The 14,501-nt window shown below is 38.4% G+C and overlaps 1 long non-coding RNA gene across 1 annotated transcript; it reads right to left on the bottom strand.

Annotated features, from left to right (window-relative positions):
* Positions 1–10,184: 10,184 nt before the first annotated feature.
* On the bottom strand, positions 10,185–11,971 carry LOC118974872 (uncharacterized). The gene is made up of 3 exons (XR_005063965.1): positions 11,867–11,971; positions 11,346–11,351; positions 10,185–10,196 (listed from the first exon to the last, which is right to left on the bottom strand). It is a non-coding gene; the product is annotated as an uncharacterized LOC118974872 (long non-coding RNA).
* Positions 11,972–14,501: the final 2,530 nt, after the last annotated feature.

Below are 14,501 nucleotides of genomic sequence, written 5' to 3'. Positions count from 1 at the left end.
ACTTCCACAAGTATTAGCAAGATCTACTCAATAATCTTCCTTCTCAGTCCCTGACATCTTCACTTCCAGTAATAAACATTGTACCTATTTCATCCCATCCAGTTGCTTCCATGGTTGTCCCACAGAACTTCTCACAACCAATAACTTAAGTTTCTCCAAAACACCACTGTTAAGCACGCTACTCTCTAAGCATCATCTTTCTTTGCAGTTCATCTAATCTAACACTCTCAGTACAACATTTATAATCCTACTTAATCCATAGTCCCCACTTTTTTATTTTCACTCTTCACTTTCTACTCATGCCCACACTTTGCTCTTCATTTTACCTAGATTCTATTGTCCAAATTGAAATCACTCTCTTGTGGCCTTCAACCTTCTGTCCTGTATTAGACAAGCCTGTGACAATACTACTGAACTAAAATCACCCCCAATTCTGGCCTTACCTGAGAAGCTGAGCATAGCTGGAGGAAAGCACTAAATGCTGTTGAAAAGTCACACTTGCATTTTGTGTAATCATGAATCTCAAGTAGGTCTTTAGTGCTGCTCAGCACTCAAATCGCATCTGCTTAATAAGTGTTGCCTCTAATTCTAACTGAAGTTCATTTTATACCTTCTCTCCTTTCTTAAGTTGCAACACTCATCATTCTCCTCACATCAGATGACTTTCTTATTATTTCACTAAAAACTAAAAACCACAAGGAGAAAACTGTACCTTTTCTTTACCATCCTGCTTTGACCCCTAGAGCTTCCCTTTCGATGGAGGAACTAACATTTCAATTAGAGAGAGAGCCTATTCTTTCCTGAAGTTCACTCCTTCATGTTCTCGTGTCAGTAAATGTTCCCACGCCTTGGTCGGGCTGAAAACCAAGCAGTCATTCTTAACTCCTCCTATTAATACACACCTGCCATTTCATCCATTAAATACTTTTGTTAGTTTTACACTCGAAATGCATCTCAAACCCACCTACTTCTTTTTTTAAATCAATTTTTGGAAAAAAAATTGATAGAGAAAGAGAAACATCAGCTTGTTTTCCAATTATTTATGCATTCATTGGTTGATTCTTGTATGTGCCCTGATGGGGATTCGAACCACAAACATGGGAATCAGGATGGTGCTTTAACTGACTGAGCACCTGGACAGGATCCACCTACTTCAGCCCTAAGCCACAGTTCTCACCCTGGGACTATGGCAAATTCTTCCTAGCTGCTCCCGTTATCATTTTTATCCATCTACATTCACATAGCCAAATGCATTTTTAAAATTAGGTAAGGCCATATATCCCTTCTCAAAACCCCACAATGCCTTTCCATTGCACTTTGAATAAAACCCACATTCTGTTTTAGAGAGCCTCAAAAAATCTGGCATTTGTCTCCTTCTCTATTCAATTTCACTCATTCTCCTCCAGTCACACTGGACTCTTGTTATTCCTCTAATACATCCAGCTTGTTTCTGCTTATTTTAGCTTTAACAAGTGGGGAAACCTCTTTTTCTGAAAGGCTCTCAGGCAGAGAATGCTTTTTTCCTGAGCATAGAGAACAGACATCCAGGTAGAGACTGCATTTCCAGCCTCCCTGGTCACCTGGAAGGACAGTAGTTGGAGCTAATCAGACATGGAGTGGTGGGGTGGGCGGGGGCTGTACAACACCTGGCTCTTTTATAATGTAAAGAGAAACTGCCTTTCTTGAATTTGGACTTATTTTTCTAATTTTTTGTCTTAAATGTCAATTTATGTTAACCACACAAATGGATACAGTTCTCTTGAGGAAGGCACTGATCAATATAGCTTAAGGCCTTAGCTACTTGTACTATAACGCTGTCTTGCTATCCTGGACCAACCAGATTGTTACTTGATAAGGAAATGCATTTTTAACATTTAAGACATGGCATTTTCAGCCTCACTGATACAACATATAAATAATTATTTTAATTATTACCATCTTCTCCAGGCCTTTCCATAATTTTTTTCTGCACATCATTTAGATATCTGCACATGTATGTATGTACAATAAAATCCGTCCTTTAAAATTTTATTTATTTATTTTTAGAGAGAGGAAAAGGGAGAAAGAAAGAGAGGGAGAGAAACATCAATGTGTGGTTACCTCTCACATGGCCCCCACTGGAGACCTGGCCTGCAACCCAGTCATGTGCCTTGACCAGGGATCAAACCAGGAACCCTTTGGTTCGCAGCCTGCACTCATTCCACTGAGCTACACCAGCCAGGGTGAGGCCTGCCCTTTACTTTAAAAAAATATTTTATTGTTTATGGTATTACAGTTGCCCTCACTTTTTCTTCCTTTGCCCACCTCCACTCAGACCCCCTCCCCTCCCTCAGCGAATCAAGGCCTTTTAAAAAAATTGTTGTTATACAAAAATGCCTTTGATTTCTTTCTTTTTTTTTAGGAAAGTAAACTTAATTTTTGAATATTTTTATTTAATTGTTCAAGTATAGTTTTCTGTCTCTTACTCCCATTCCATCCCACTCCCCAGGTGCTCCTCACCTCCCTCCCATTTCCACCCCTTTTAGTTGTTGTCCATGTGTCTTTTATACTAGTTCCTGTATATCCTTACCCCTTTTTCCCCTGAAATTTCCTCCCCTCCCATGGTCACTGTCTGCCCGTTCTCTATTTCAGTGTCTTTGGTTATATTTTGCTTGCTTGTTTGTTTTCTTGTTTAACTTCTCAAGGCCTTTTTAAAAAGATTTTATTTATTTATCTTTAGAGGGGAAGGGAAGGAGAGAGGGAGAGAAATATTAATGTATGGTTGCCTCTCGTGGGTCCCCTGCTGGGAACTGGCCTGCAACCCAGGCATGTGCCCTGACTGGGAATTGAACCTCGATACTCGGGTTCGCAGGCTCGCGCTCAATCCACTGAGCTACACCAGCCAGGGTCTCAAGGTCTTTTTTTTTAAATATCCTATCTTGAACAATATTTATTTCTGAGTCAATGCAGCCATTTAATTTGCTTTATTTTTCTTCATATTAAAAAAAGCAGCTACTGATAGCCTTCATCTGGCAGCTGGCCTGGCATCAACAGCCAGGCTGTGGTGTTCTCCTGGCAAACGCACGCAATTTCACGGAACTGCAACTTTTGATGGGATCATTCTAACGATGATGGCACAAAACAATAAACAAGGCCACTTTGTAGTCATGTCTGAGCAAAGACAAAAACAGGAACACAACCAGCTACAACAATGATTAAATNTGTTTATGGTATTACAGTTGCCCTCACTTTTTCTTCCTTTGCCCACCTCCACTCAGACCCCCTCCCCTCCCTCAGTGAATCAAGGCTTTTTAAAAAAATTGTCGTTATACAAAAATGCCTTTGATTTCTTTCTTTTTTTTAGGAAAGTAAATTTAATTTTTGAATATTTTTATTTAATTGTTCAAGTATAGTTTTCTGTCTCTTACTCCCATTCCATCCCACCCTCCAGGTGCTCCTCACCTCCCTCCCATTTCCACCCCTTTTAGTTGTTGTCCATGTGTCTTTTATACTTGTTCCTGTAAATCCTTACCCTTTTTCCCCCTGAAATTTCCTCCCCTCCCATGGTCACTGTCTGCCTGTTCTCTATTTCAGTGTCTTTGGTTATATTTTGCTTGCTTGTTTGTTTTCTTGTTTAACTTCTCAAGGCCTTTTTTTTTAGATTTTATTTATTTATCTTTAGAGGGGAAGGGAAGGAGAGAGGGAGAGAAATATTGATGTATGGTTGCCTCTCATGCGTCCCCTGCTGGGAACTGGCCTGCAACCCAGGCATGTGCCCTGACTGGGAATTGAACCTCGATACTCTGGTTCGCAGGCCCACGCTCAATCCACTGAGCTACACCAGCCAGGGGCTCAAGGTCTTTTTTAAAACATCCTATCTTGAACAATATTTATCTCTGAGTCAATGTAGCCATTTAATTTGCTTTATTTTTCTTCATATTAAAAAAAGCAGCTACTGATAGCCTTCATCTGGCAGCTGGCCTGGCATCAACAGCCAGGCTGTGGTGTTCTCCTGGCAAACACACGCAATTTCACGGAACTGCAACTTTTGATGGGATCATTCTAACGATGATGGCCCAAAACGATAAACAAGGCCACTTTGTAGTCATGTCTGAGCAAAGACAAAAACAGGAACACAACCAGCTGCAACAGTGATTAAATACCCGTCTTTCCCACATCATTTGAGTGATTGCTGCTTCTTCATTGCTGCTTTTACTTTGCTTTCTCCTTCCACCTTCGGCATAAACACAACAACCCTAGAATTGTCTTTACTGTCATAAAATATCCAAGCCAAAACAAAACCCCACTTCTGGAATATTATCCAAGTCTTGTAACGCAAGCCTGAGTCCTCTAGTAGGCCTCTATTTGCCCCTGAGGCCCCAGGATTTCCCACAGAGTGAGATCTCTGGCACCAGCAAACCTGTCTTTGAGCGAGTGTCCTCCTGCTGGGGTCTGGCTGGTGGGCACTGGCATGGCACCCAGTAACTTGAAACTGTAGTCGTTTACATGTTTCTAATCTGCCACTCACCACTAGCAGGCGCATGTTTTGTGAGGACGAGGGTTTTTTCTCACTCAAACCTGTGTCTCACGTTGGGAACAAGTATTGGTTGAAATGGGAAAAAATGAATTTGTGAAACACGAAAAGAAAGCACTCACATAAACTGGTACCTCAATGTATATGTATATCAAATCATCATGTTGTATACTGTGTCCTTTAATTTTGTCAATTTTATCTCAACAAAGCTGAGAAAAATACTAAGCCCAGCCCCCATCCTCTTGGAACTGAAATGCTTCTAATAAACGCAGACTTTAATGCAAATCACATTCAGAACTGTTATATTGTATGGAGATGTCTGTTTCAGGCATCCACTTTAGAAATAATAATATTTACAATATAATTTACATATTAACTCTAAAGTCTGTGACCTTGTCATTCAGTTCCTGTATGTCTCTCATTAAGAATGCAACATTATTAATCAGCTTAACAATAACCCACAACCTTCGGACCAACTAAGAATGCAATATTGATGCCATACTTGATATTTAGATGGTGAGATTCTGTTTTTGAAGTTTTAAATAAATAATGGCTAAAATATTTAACTAGGATCTTTTAGTAGATGAAGAAATAAACATAGTAGTAGCACATACATTAATGTGCTAATATATAAATTGTCAAATTAAATATTTTAATAGACTTTAATCTTTTATATATACATCTCAGTAATTAAATGAAGAACTGTTTGAAGACTTTTTAAAGTATTAACTTTTCAGGTACATTTGTTAAATTATATTTATGTATTTCTATTTCTGTTTTCTTTTGAATAAGTTTCTGTTTTCCATGAAAAATATAATCATCAAATGACCATAATTAAATGTCAACAAAATTTTATTTTATATTTTTAGCATAACAAATATGGAAATCTTTTTACATTTTTGACAAATGAAAGGTTAGCTATTATCCATTCACATTTATTTGCATATGAACAATATAATTCAGCTTTTTATTTAATGCCAAAAAGAAGATTTTGGAAAAAAGCCATCTATTTTCCCCAAATGTGAGCTCCTTTGTTGTACTAAAAATAACATAAATTGTTTGATTTTTACCAATCTTTTATTATTTGTGAAACACAACAATTAGTATTATAAAACAAGTCTCTTAATCTTTTGCTTAATGTAAAAATATATTAAGAAGGCTTTTCAAAAAACAACTTTATATTCTTTCTTGCCCTTTACCTCCTATTAGGATGTGCATTGCAAATAAACTGATTCTTCTCGGGCCTGATACCTAGAAAATATAAAACACTTATGAAGATGAGGGCTACTGTTAAGCTAAACTAGAAAAAGGTAAACTTCCTCCCAGCGGACACAGCTTTGTGCCTGGGTGCAAGACCAGAGAGGCCACCCTTGTGCCCACCCACTCTCTGTTCTGGATGTCCTTGTGCAGGATGTCCAGACGTAGGCATTGGCCAGGTTGAAGAACTTTGCTTGTCCACTCAAACATTAGCTGGATACTAATCTGAGTCTTAATTTAGAGTATAAGAACAAAGAAGTTTTCTTCTGAAACTCTGGTATTTACTGTTCAATAAATGTTAACTTATTACGTGATAAAAATGAAAAATTAAATTTTAAGAAAGAAACTTAATTTCAAGTTTATATTTATGCTACAATTAATTTGGGAAGTTAGAGTTGATCCTGGACAAATCACGATTAAGTAATTTTCCCTGAATTACCTCCCAGTACCCAGTTTGATACTTTTTATTAAAATCTCTGGATGACAACTTAGAATGAGGCTCTCAGATATTTTTATTTCTCCATAGTAAGTTTATTAGCATAATTGTAATTGCTTCCTCTTGGAATCAAACCTTAACTCGAAGGGAGGAATCTCTTACTTTGAAACTATTCATAGCAGCTATAAAAATATTAAAACAAATTAGCCTCATCTATTAATTTACTCAACAAATATACCCTGCACTTATTGGGGTAGGCACCACAGTTAAAGCTGTGAACAGGACAGACTGGGCTCTCTCCCCAGGACCTTACAACAAGCCCTGCTGCAACATCCCTCTTCCCTGACCTTCGAGTTTGTGGTCAAGTTTGCCCGAAAGTCCCCTAGTCCATCCATCATGGATGAAGATAAAACTGCCAAGACATGATCTGCTTGGGAAGGAGAGGTGGTCGATCTCTCATAGGAGAAGGACCAAGAGTCCCTTCTTTAATGGCTTTTATTAGGTTATAAGACACAGGAATACAGGTAAAGCTCATCAATCAATGCCAGATATCAAGGATCAAACAGTAGATAACATTTCAAAGAAATGTGAGGGCTTAGTCTGAGTCAGTGTCTGTCAGGTAAGGGGGTTGCAGAAACTTTGGGAGACATACTCATTTCCTGCTTGGACCCTTATCATAAGGATGAAAGCACTCTTAGCAAAGCAGGCTTTACAGGACTTCTAGGAATTCTTTCTTATGCCTGATCACCCCAGAACCCACTCTAGCTGGCAAAGTACTGCACCATCTTCCCCATCATACGTTTTTAGGCTTAAGTGGATTAGAGCCAGGAAATGCTTCTCCCAGATGGAAATGGGGACTCAGGCTATGTCATAATAGTCAGGGGGCAAGGATCCATCACCCCCTCTTTGCTACAGCTCCCTGAGTCCTCCCTTGAGGGCCTTCCAAGTGATGGTGTCTACCTTAGGTTGCCCTCCTTCTGAGGGGTCTTACCCATAACTGACTAACCAACCAAGCCTTGGGGGCAGGGGATGAAGCAGAAGCAGCATTTGCTGCCAGAGATAAGCTTTGTTTCCTTAGTGGCTCACAGTCTGGAGGTTGCTCACTCAGCCTTATCCATGGGGGGCAGTTACAACTCCTGAAACCAGGCGGAGTGGTTCCCAACACAGGTTCTGTTTTTTCTTCCTTTTCACTGATTCTGCATGTAAAGCCCCAGAGGCACGTGCCCTCTGGAACAGCCTCTTCTCCTGTGGAAGAGGAACACGTGTGCTTGTCATAACCATGCTCTCTTTGGTTGGCTGTGAGGGAAGGAGACCTGTGATCCCTCCTATACAATATATTCGACTTCTTCTCAGACAGGAAGGTGGAGATAGTGAAATGACATGCTTTAGGGCCACAGGACTAATTAATTGCAGACTTGAGGTTAGAAACAAGATCTATTTATTCTTAATAAATTCTTCACTAAGAAAGACTTTGTGGTCAAATAAAGCTAGTCCATTCCAAACAATCAAATTAATCACTGAGGTTAGGTTTACTTAGAAATGGAGGGCAGAAGTACCCAGTTAAGGCAGGGAACTTGGTGGAAACTTGCTGTTACTGTGGACTACAGACTCTAGACCAGTAATTCAAAATGAAGTTTGGTTTATTCATCTGATTTAAAGATATACATTCTATGACTTGATTGTAGATTTAGTAAATCAATCTCTAAGAGTTAAAAGTTGATATTTTTATTTTTAATAAGCTACCCTGGTAATTTGAATAGTCAAATGTGGGAAACACTTTGCTATTAGGCATTTTTAGAGACTTATTTTCTACCTGATTAATCTATGCTTGGTTTAAATAGATTCGACTTGTATAAAGTTCCAGGCTAAAAAAAAAATCAGTATTAACTTAGATTAGGAAACCAATAAAGAGAATTTAGGTTGTGCTAAAATTTCCCAGTTTTTTAAATATGGTTATAATGTGATATGTGTGAAAGTACTAGAAATCTTAACATAATTTTAAAAAATTTTAGTATGTTGCCCTCCACTACCACTCACAAATGCAAATTTGTTGAGGAGAGAATAGGGAGGCACCATTTTTTTTTTTAACTTCTCTGCCCTGATTTCTTACTCCACAATGCCTCCATCCCACAATGAGATGGGAAGTCTGCTGAGGTGCCACATCTAGGGCAAAACTTCATTCTGGTAACTGCAGTTTTTGAATCAATAATCTGAGTGACTGTTGAATGGTTGCTGAAGGTACGGAAGTACTCTTGAAATCAGGGGAACCTGATATAACAAAGCATTCAGACATTTTATTTCACAGAATCAGAAATAGTACAAGGGTTTAAAATTGTTCACACAGATGAAACGTAAAACTAATGAAAATGAGCTTGAATTTGCCTGTGCTCTGAATTCCTTTATCAAAGTAGAGCTGGACAAACCACAAAGCCTCTAGTGTGGTGCACACAAATATGTAGGATATGGACTAACTCTCGGCTTCATCTTCTCTCATTTTCACTCTGTGCATTTACACAGATGCTTTTCTTGTGTTTTCAGCTCCACAACTTTTGCCATGCCATTTCTTCTCCTTCAGAATTACTTCTACCCTTGTCCAGGGGATTGTGTCCCATTCTCCTTGAGGCTAATGTAATATGTCACTTTTTGGAAGAATTTTCTAACTTAGCAACTCAACACTCAAACACTCTCTGTGTTTCTTCTCCACATTGCTGTAATGCATCGAGTATGTCTCTGTTAGCGCATTTGCTGCATGGTATCATAATAGACTGAGAGCTTTTCTGAAAATAGTTGAACATTCTTTAAGTTAGCTATTATGGCTCATTCATCTCTTTTCCCTTCACAGTTCCTGGCACACAGCACACAGTCATGAAGATGCTTGTTGAATGAATAGATCATTGCACAGCTAAGGCAGACAAAAGGCATGACTGAAGCCTTTCACCCTCATCAGCTCCTTTGTGGATAACCCTGTAGACACATGACCTCTAGAAAGAACCAGATCTACTCCTTTGTAAACTCAGCTATTAGATCCTCTATGCATACAGGGATTCTACTTACAGCAATTCTCAAATTCTTATTTCAGAATGCCGTGGAGTCCTCCCCAAATACAGTGCCATCAGTATCTTAATGAGAGAGTTGCTCTAGGGATTTACTTATCCAGTTCAGTGTGTGATCAGTAGCATAGACAGCAACGTCCTTTTCAGAGAGAGTAGTCCTAGCTGTATGATATCTATGCAGCAAGCATCCAGAGCTTAATTTTTTTATAAAGCCCCACTACCCTGGAAAAAAATCGATTCCCTCCATTGGGCATTGTCAACCAAGACTAACACGAACCAGTTTTTCTCTGATTAAGAACAACAACCTAAATGCAGTTAGACTTTCTTTGACAGAAAATCTTTCAGTGTGTCCGAGCATTTTGCAAATCATGGCACCGGATTTCACCTTGTTCCAATTTAAATTACTTTGGAGTTTTACAGTGTATTCAATATATGGATTTTCACTTTAGGGCAATAATTCAGATAAATGCTGAAATACCATCCATTGGAAATATGAGCAAATGAAGCTAAATAAGCGTTTTTGAGTTTTCTCAGCAAAGTTCTGCAGAAAAATAAAGTAAGGGAAATGAAGCCATTTCTTACGATCTTATTATCAGTAACTTTTAAAAGGCAGTATGAAGTAATATACTGTGCAGCTGCATTAACCATAGCACAGCCTAATGAAAGACAAGGCACCTGACATTTACAATAAGAGGCTTCATGTTCCTGACTTTAAATTCAATGAGTGTCAAATAACCGTTGGTGTAGCATTGTAAAGTTAATTCCTGCTCACTTAAGTACTTACCACTCCTCTAGTAGACAGAAGAAGCCTGCTGTTTAACTGTATTCAAGGAAGCAATCAGACTCCCTAGCTGTTCTTACCCAAATTTTAATTAAGACAAAGCTGCCTACAGACCGAACAGTTCAGGAACGTTCAATTTCTTTCTTTCTGAAATATCTTCCTGGGATAAAAAATGTGCCCAAATACAACTGAGAATGGCCAAAATATTTTTATGAATTCTCTGGGAAACAGTCATGAAGACACTAGAGTGAGTATCAATTCCACATTAGCTTTCTGAGAACATTATTCTTTGGGGCCTTAGATTTTGTTTCATTTTTAGAAATTTTTCCAAAAATTCTGATTCTTATTTCATGAAGATGGAAAATAGTTTTCTTTTATTATTTTATGTATTCTTTTAATTAATAAGTATTTTCTGAGTATATACCCTTAGAGGCACTGTGCCCACCATGGCGAAGACCAAATTAAAGACATACTTCTTGCTGTATACAGTATCTTTCCAAATTACGTGCTGTGTCTATGAAACTAAGTTTGGCCACTGGGTTAAAAGAGGATGTGTTGACATGGCAGCTTCCTAGTATTTCCTTGAACAGACAACTGGAACTAGTTCTTTGTACTGATGTTTGCTCTCTCCTCCACCCTGCCTCCTGGAACACAGATATCATTTTGCATTTTAATGTCTGGAGAAACATGCTCGGTGTGTCACAATAGTGACCTGGAAAGAGCTTAGGTCCCCCAGAAATGCTGCCCATTTACCTTTCCTGGATCATGTACTTCTGGAGTTTTCATGAGAAATAAATACTTATGTATTACTCAGCTGCTAATAATTTTAATGTTTCCTGTTACTGAAACGATACTGAATCATGATCAAATCACTTCCACTCCCCTTTTGTCTTATAAATCCTGACGTATAGACCCGAGATTATTACTACAGAAAGCATTCTCTGACAAAGCCCAACAAATCAAATAAAATTTAAAGTAAAAAAACAAATAAAATAAAGTAACATAAATGATCCATCACACATAAAAAAGAAAAAAATGACAGAGAAGCTAAGAAACATAGAATATTCCTAACTGTTTATGTCAGCTCTGTGTTCAAATTTTTGAATACTGTTTAATTAATTTGAAGTTATAAAACTGAATGACAAATTTTTAGCAAATGGGAGGTTAGCTATTTCATATATATTACCTGAACCTAATATTTTCATGTTACTTCATGCTGTTCCATGAATGAACATATTCTCTATGCCTGTCATTCTATTAAATGTGCTCTCCATCACATGCCATGAACCCTTATCTGACACCTACACGTTACTCTTTGTAGTTCAACTTAAGTCCCACCACTCCCAGGAGTCCTTTATTATCATCACAGTGCTAAATAAGGTGCGCTTTCTGTGGAATTTCACAGTACTCTGTCCATAACTCGTTCATAGTACCTTCCACACTGGGAAATTATAAAATGTGTTAGGGAAAACTTAACTAGGGTTAGGTTTCCCACGTCTGGTTTTCACAGGGGACACAATTCAACCCATGAACAAATTATAGTTCAGGAGCTGACACTGGTTCATACTGGTTTCTATGTGTGTCTGAGACATTCTTTGATATTCTCAAACATAAATTGCCTAGTAAGTGGTTGAATATAGGAGACAGAGCTTAAAGGAAATAAATAGCAGTTGATGCTGTTACAAATGGGGGAGAGAGAGAGAGACTTGAGTCAGGAGATCTTTCTATCCCACCCTTTGGTTCTTCTCCCTCCCTCAAGAGAAAAATTCAAAGAAGAAAGAAACACGTATAGTGGACATGAGGTAGCAAGTTCATGTGTGAAATACACACAATCATGGAGCTCCAAGTAGGCACCCAGCAAGTCTAAATGCCCCACATATAGAGGAAAGAAAGTTGTTAGTAAGTTAGTGAGTTTGTTTTATACACTTGGGCTGAGGCTCTAAGTGGGTACTCAACTAATCTGAGTAAGCTGACTGAGTATTGGGGGTCAGGGGTTATATACCTCAGCTGGCTTCTAGGTGCCCCTTTTTCTTCCTTTTGGCAATAATGCCCAGCTACAAAGGCTTTCTTTCTCAGTCAGTGAAGCTCTTTGTCCTAGTGAAATTGCTGAGAGGCCCCCTTTCCCATCATAGGCCCCCCTCTTCCTCCTGTGCAGTTCCCACTTCTTCAGGTCACCCGACAATCTTAGTAAGGTTGTTCCAGAAGCCCCTTTTCTCAGTACAGTCTGAGGACTCTTCCCTCCTCCTGTGCTATTTTGCATGTGATGCTTGGGAACCTGGCAAATCTTATCAAACCGAGCTCAGGATTGCTGAGCTAATTGGTGAGACACATCTTCCTTTTGCTTCTAGTCTCCTGTATGAAGTTCTTTGTTAGGTTGTAATGGCCAGGGCCTTGCCTTTGTTTGCCCTCAGGCTATTCATTCCTAGAGGTTACCTAACAATGCCAGATGCATTGCTGACATTAATTCAGAAATGTTAGTGAAAAGAAGAGAATTAAAGACTGCACATTGAGCTTTATTGAGGAAAAATGACTGGGATCATATTCATTCATAATGTAATTATTTAAGTATCTGAAAGAGCATATAGGCAGTTCTACATGAAGACAGAAACATGAAAGTCATTAGTTAAAGAAAACACATTATTTTTTAAAACACAATAGAGAGGTAAGATAGGCTGAAAGTCACTGAAGTTCTCTCATTCCCATAACAATTGACTTAAATACTATTTCCTTCATTGCATGCATATTAGTGACTGATGGTTAGAGGTATAGAAATGAAAATTTGGAATGAAGATATGCTAATGAAAACTTTAAAATAAACTTTACTTTGAAGAATGGGTAAAGTTATTCCAATCTAATGTGTTTTTCCACCAGCCTCTGACAACCTTTTCAATTTTTTCAGTTTTTCAATCCTATTTTGAGAAATAATAAAATAAGTAAACATGCTGAGACTAGAGTCAGAGTCACAATCTCTACATATTTATGGACAAAAGCCCAACATGTACTTTGGACATTTATCGGATCTACAAAGGAGCACGACAACTTCAAAACAATTTCTGATTTCCTGCAAGGAGACTATAGGGAATCTTATTTTTTCCTCTTTCCAGGAACCCAAACAACCTTTGAAACAAGTACACAGCTCTATTTGGATCCCTCAGCAAGATGCAAAGATGAAAAGTACCCAGTATTTGTTGTCTACATCTTTGAAAGGAATCTCTTCATCTCTCTAGTGGGTTATGATTCAATTTATGCCATCTGTATGCCTTTGGCAGTAGGTGATTTCTGAGAATCACTCACTGCAGCTCTTATTGAAGCAATCAGCATGCTGCATCAGTGTAGAGCAGTTTTCAGTAATGATGCAAAACCTTCTGTCGCCTCCATTTTTTTTGTGGCTAAAAGCTGGAGAAGTAGCTCCTAGAAGCATTCTGCCTCTGCAACAAGGTCACATTCATTAACTGCTGGAAAGGGACAGAATTATGCCTTTCCGCAAAGGCTCTGGCCCATGGGTCAGAAAGGTTGCCATAAATACGTAGAGGAAAATAGTCTCTGTGATTTTATTAATGGAGCAGGGAAATTTATGCCAATTTAAAGGTGGAGGAAGAAAGCTTTTCCCTTTTCTGTAGCTCAGTGACAGGGAGTGATGAATCGCTTAACTTTACAATATGAAAAGAAAAATTGAACAAAATACATGGTTTGCTATATTTTGAACCTTTTTTTTTCTGAAATAAGAGTGACCCAAGTTTTACCTCCAGGTTGGAATGTCCTAAAAAATATCAAGTTAGCTGGCATTGACTATATTTATAGGAAAGCAAAATATATACATGAAAATTGAAACATGGTCAGTGTAGTTTCACCCAAGGATTACGTAGAATACATTTTCAGTAAAAATATTCAGTTAATGTAGATGCATTTATTGCATTGCCTAGCTTAGTTTTTCTAAGACACTTAGATATAATACTAGTTCCCTGGAATATTAAAGGTGTTACTGTTGTTTTTTAAAGTGTTCTTCTGATGGAGGAGGCCAATGGGCCTAGTATGGTCAAGTATGGTCATTCCTTGCAAGACACTGCTCACAAATTACATCCTGGGACTGCTACCACATTGTAATGTCAGAAGACCCTCGTGATTTTTACTGTCTGATCATAATTATAACACAGGCCATTGGAAGCATTTATATTGTAAACCCAGAGGTGAGATCTGAGAGGTACAGTCTGTACCATGGACTTTTTGCCACTGTATAAGGTAGTTATGCTGAGATTTCATGGTGACATATTTAGGATACAAGGGGTTTGAAAACATCTATTCTGAGTTTCCAGTGACCTGAAGGACCTCTTCTTCTAGGGCTGACAAAACATGGTAAACAGCTACTCAGTTGTGTCTTCCATGAGGAATTAGGGACTTGAGAAGCCACTTCTCACCAAATATGTCCACAGTGTGAGAACTCCTGAATGTTCTGTTGAGTTT

Source organism: Sturnira hondurensis, unplaced genomic scaffold (assembly GCF_014824575.4).
Source record: "Sturnira hondurensis isolate 20B ecotype Veracruz unplaced genomic scaffold, ASM1482457v3 Scaffold0019910, whole genome shotgun sequence".
Taxonomy (NCBI): domain Eukaryota; kingdom Metazoa; phylum Chordata; class Mammalia; order Chiroptera; family Phyllostomidae; genus Sturnira; species Sturnira hondurensis.
Note: the sequence above shows the minus strand (reverse complement) of the source record. Positions and strands in the feature narration are given on the sequence as shown.